The sequence below is a fragment of the Pinus tabuliformis genome, chromosome 9, assembly GCF_031772625.1.
Source record: "Pinus tabuliformis cultivar Carrire ecotype Pingquan chromosome 9, CPIR1, whole genome shotgun sequence".
Taxonomy (NCBI): domain Eukaryota; kingdom Viridiplantae; phylum Streptophyta; class Pinopsida; order Pinales; family Pinaceae; genus Pinus; species Pinus tabuliformis.
The window spans coordinates 1,056,340,867-1,056,346,119 of record NC_142307.1 but is presented as its reverse complement, the minus strand read 5'-3'; the positions used below and the strand labels follow the sequence as shown (position 1 = coordinate 1,056,346,119).

Here is a 5,253-nt window from a genome sequence, read left to right as displayed (position 1 = left end):
TCCACGTCATGGAAACCTGAGTTCCCTGCACTAATGTCGTAATTTATGTCATGGCGAGACATGGAAGACCCTGAGTTTCCCATAATTGGGTTGTTTTCGTCATGCCACGGAATGGAAAGCCCCGTGTTCTATAGACTTGGGTGGTCGTTCCCTGTCGCAAAATGACATGGAAACCCGAAGCTCCCCAAACTTGGGCGGTCGTTCCCTATCACGCGATGACATGGAAACTTGAAGCTTCCCAGGCTTGGGTGGCAGTTTTAGCCGTGGCACGAGCGACTTGAGAACCCCGCGTTTCCTAGACTTGGGTAGAAATTTTATTCATGACACGAAATGGAAACCCTGTGTGTCCACTGACTTGGGTAGCAGTTTCCATCACACCACGAAATGGACACCTCAAGTTCCCTGGAATTTGGCAGCTTTTCATCACCCCACGACATGGAAATCTGAAGTTCTACAGACTCTCGGGAAATTCAGGGTGTGCCGCGACATGGAAACCCCATGTTTTCCAAACTTGGATGGTTTCTTTCGGTGGTTCTGGCCGCGGCGCAACATGGAAACCGCAAGTTCTCCAGACTTGGGCAGTTGTTCCGAAACACCCCAAGTTCTCGAGACTTGTGAGCTGGTTTACGTCGTCATGGAAACCCCAAGTTCCCCGCGTTGGGGCATTGTTGAAAACCCTACATTTCCATTGTGCAGTAAAATGTGGAAACCCATGGTTCCATCAAGGGCAGGACATGGAAACCCCGAGTTTCCCCAGGCTTGGGCAATAGGGCATGACATGGAAACCCCAAGTTTTCCCAGGCTTGGGCATCGCTAGTTTCGGTCGTGGCGCGACATGGAAACCCCAAGTTTCCCAGGCTTGGGCGCTAGGGTACGACATGGAAACCCCAAGTTTCCCCAGGCTTGGGCGCCACTAGTTTCGATCGTGGCACAACATGGAAATCCCAAGTTTCCTCAGGCTTGGGAATTGGGGTGCGACTTGGAAACCCCAAATTTTTTTGTGCCGGGCGGAAGCCCCAAATTTTAGGTGCTAGGTGGAAACCCCAAATTTTGGGTGCGACATGGAAACCCCAAATTTTAGGTGCCGGGTGGAAACCCCAAATTTTTGGCGCGACATGGAAGCCCCAAATTTTGGGCACCAAGTGGAAACCCCAAATTTTGGGCACCAGGTGGAAACCCCAAATTTTGGGTGTCAGGGTGTGGCATGGAAACCCCAATTTTTCCCATGCTTGGGCGCATTTTTCATCACAACATGGAAACCCCAAATTTTGGGCGCCGGGGCACAACATGGAAACCCCAAAATTTTGGGTACCGAGGTGCAACATGGAAACCCCAAAATTTTGGGCGCTGGAGTGTGACATGGAAACCCCAATTTTCCTAGGCTTCGGTGCCTTTTCCATCGCGGTGTGAAAACCCCAAATTTCCTGCCCCCAAGCAATAAAAAATTGTCATCTTGAGGAAGAGGTAAAGGCACGAGAGTGGGAGGGTTGTCTGGATTTGTTTGTGACAAGAGTGAAGCTCTGAATCAAGGCGACCAAGGGATGAATCTCAGTGGATCGTGGAAGCAAGGCCACTATACCACTTACAATACCCCATTGCGTATTTAAGTCATCTGCAAAGGATTCTTCTCAACGATCATTTGGAATTGAACTTCAAATCTGCCTTGACCGAGATGCTTCACAGTCACGGTTTGCAAATGACATGGGCCCTTGGGGGTGACAAAGCAATTTCCCTACTGTGAGTCGAGATACAATCAAAAAGTGACATGCACCACTTCTAGCGTGGATTCTAACTTAGAGGCATTCAGTCATAATTCGACACATGGTAGCTTTGCGCCACTGGATTTTCAACCAATCGTGATGACCAATTATGTGAATCAACGGTTCCTCTCGTACTAAGCTGAATTACTATTGTGGTGTGGTTCATCAGTAGGGTAAAACTAACCTATCTCACGACAGTCTAAACCCAGGTCACGTTCCATATTGGTGGGTGAACAATCCAACACTTGGTGAATTCTGCTTCATAATGATAGGAAGATCCAACATCGAAGGATCAAAAAGCAACGTCACTATGAATGTTTGGCTGCCACAAGACAGTTATCCCTGTGGTAACTTTTATGACACATCTAGCTTCAAATTCCAAAAATCTAAAGGATCGATAAGCCACACTTTCACAGTTTATATTCGTACTGAAAATCAAAATAAAATGAGCTTTTACCTTTTTGTTCCACACAATATTTCTATTCTCGTTGAGCTCATCTTAGGACACTTGCATTATCTTTTAACAAATGTACTCCCCAGCCAAACTCCGTGCCTGACAATGCCTTCCGCCCTGATCGACCTGCCGAAACATGCATTAAGGCCAAAAACAGGGGTAATGCCCCATCTCTGCCCCATGGAATAAGTAAAATAACATTAAAAGTAGTGGTATTTCACTTGCACTGAAAACGGCTCCCACTTATTCTACACCTCTCAACTCATTTCACAAATTCGGACTAGAGTCAAGCTCATAGAGTCCTCTTTCCCCGCTGATTCTGCCAAGCCCATTCCCTTGGTTGTGGTTTCGCTAGATAGTAGATAGGGAAAGTGAGAATCCCGTTAATCCATTCATGTGCATCACTAATTAGATGATGAGGCATTTGGTTACCTTAAGAGAGTCATAGTTAATCCCGCCGTTTACCCGCGCTTGGTTGAATTTATTCACTTTAACATTCAGAGCACTGGGCAGAAATCACATTGCGTCAGCATCTGCAGGGACCATCGTATTGCTTTGTTTTAATTAAACAGTCAGATTCCCCTTGTCCGTACCAATTCTGAGTCGACTGTTCGACGCCTAGGGAAAAGCCCTTGGCTGGGGGCATTCTACGCCCATAGCCCAATCAGTACATGACTGCCTACCCTTGCTGCGAGAGCAGCTCCACCAAACTACGTAAAACCCACGAGTTGAGTGCGCAGACCCCTAGGTCCAACCCTCAGAGCCAATCCTTTTCCCGAAGTTACAGATCCATATTGTCGAATTCCCTTACCTACATTGTTTTATTGACCAAAGGTTGTTCACCTTGAAGACCTGATGCGGTTATGAGTACGACCGGGCATGAACGATACTTGGTCCTCCAGATTTTCAAGGGCTACCAAGGGTGCACCAGACATCACAATATGTGTGGTGCTCTTCTAGCTGTTGGACCCTATCTCCGGGTGAATCAATTCCAAGGTGGGCAAGCTATTAAAATTAAAAGATAACTCTTCCTGGGTCCCTCGACACATCTCCAGATTTCCTAACATTGTTGCCCGCCACCATGTCCTAGTTCAGGAATATTAACCCGTTTCCCTTTTGATGCTCCTGCAGAGTGCACCCTTGATACAAGGCTTCCCCATCTCTTAGGATCGACTAACCCATGTCCAAGTGTTGTTCACATGGAACCTTTCCCCACTTCAGTCTTCAAAGTTCTCATTTGAATATTTGCTACTACCACCAAGATCTGCACCGGGGGCTGATCCACCCAAGCTCATGCCCGAGGTTTCTCAATGACCCCCACGTCCTCCTACTCATCGGAGCCAGGAAATTGCTCCGACGGTCGAGTATAGGTTGCGCGCTTCAGCACCATCCATTTTCGAGGCTAGTTTATTCGGCGGGTGAGTTGTTACAAAATTGGTCAGCGCGCTTGGTTGAAAAGCCTCGTAGGTTTTCAAACCCACTGACTCGTACACATGTTAGACTCCTTGGTCTGTGTTTCAAGACACGTCGAATGGAAAGCCTGCCAACCAACACCACGCGTGCATAGGTGTACACGGCCCACCACAAGGGTGCATGCTTCATTCCTCGACCACCACAATGGAAAACTGATAGGTAGTAATCCTCCCATGCTCGTGATGATGCAGTAGCCCGTGTTGGTTTTCACCTCAAGTCAAGCGGTGGACTAGCCTGAGCCATTCAACATCCGACTGAGATGCATCGACAACCTCCATCCGCTTCCCTCCTGGAAATTTCAAGCACTCTTTAACTCTCTTTTCAAAGTCATTTTCATCTTTTCAAATTCCGAAAATCTAAAGGAATGATAGGCCACGCTTTCACGGTTTGTATTCGTAATGAAAATCAAAATCAAATGAGCTTTTGCCCTTTTGTTGCACACGAGATTTTTGTTCTCGTTGAACTCATCTTAGGACACCTATGTTATCTTTTAACAGATGTGCCGCCCCAGCCAAACTCCCCACCTGACAATGTCTTCCGCCTGGATCCACCCAACGAAACATGCCTTAAGGCCAAAAACAAGGGCAGTGCTCTATCTCCACCCCACGAAATAAGTAAAATTACATTAAAAGTAGTGGTATTTCACTTGTGCCGAAAAAGGCTCCCACTTATTCTACTCCTCTTAAGTCATTTCACAAAGTCAGACTAGAGTCAAGCTCAATAGGGTCTTCTTTCCCCACTAATTCTTCCAAGCCCATTCCCTTGGTTGTGGTTTCGCTAGATAATAGATAGGGATAGTGGGAATCTCATTAGTCCATTCATGCGTGTCACTAATTAGATGACGAGGCATTTGGCTACCTTAAGAGAGTCATAATTACTCTCACCGTTTACCCGCGCTTGGTTGAATTTCTTCACTTTGAAATTCAGAGCACTGGGTAGAAATCACATTGCGTCAGCATCCACAGGGACCATCGTAATTCTTTGTTTTAATTAAACAGTTGGATTCCCCTTGTCCGTACCAATTCTGAGTCGACTGTTCAATGCCTAGGGAAAAACCCCGGCAAGGGGCATTCTATACCCATAGCCCAATCGGCACACGACTACCCGCCCTCGCTGTGAGAGTAGCTCGGGTAGACTGCCAACAGCCCATGAGTTGAGGGCATAGACCCCTAGGCCCAACCCTTAGAGCCAATCATTTTCCCAAAGTTACAGATCCATTTTGTCGACTTCCCTTACCTACATTGTTCTATTGACCAGAGGTTGTTCACCTTGGAGACTTGATGCAGTTATGAGTATGATCGAGCATGAACGGTACTCGATCCTCCATATTTTCAAGGGCTGCCAAGGGTGCACCGGGCACTGTAATACATGCGGTGCTCTTCCAACTGCTCGACCCTATCTCCAGGTGAACTGATTCCAGGGTGGGCAAGCTGTTAAAAAGAAAAGATAACTCTTCTCGGGGCCCCCGACGATTGTTTTCGGGAAAACTGTCTATTTAGAACGACCCTATCCCACAGGGTTGTGACAGTAACCTCAGAAACAAACAAGGAAAACTACTCTTGTATT

At 47.0% G+C, this 5,253-nt stretch overlaps 2 pseudogenes; both read right to left on the bottom strand.

Annotated features, from left to right (window-relative positions):
* Positions 1-1,522: 1,522 nt before the first annotated feature.
* Positions 1,523-3,040, bottom strand: LOC149152330 (25S ribosomal RNA; annotated as a pseudogene).
* An 899-nt stretch (positions 3,041-3,939) lies between these two features.
* LOC149152329 (25S ribosomal RNA) lies at positions 3,940-4,938 on the bottom strand (annotated as a pseudogene; the record flags this gene model as incomplete).
* Positions 4,939-5,253: the final 315 nt, after the last annotated feature.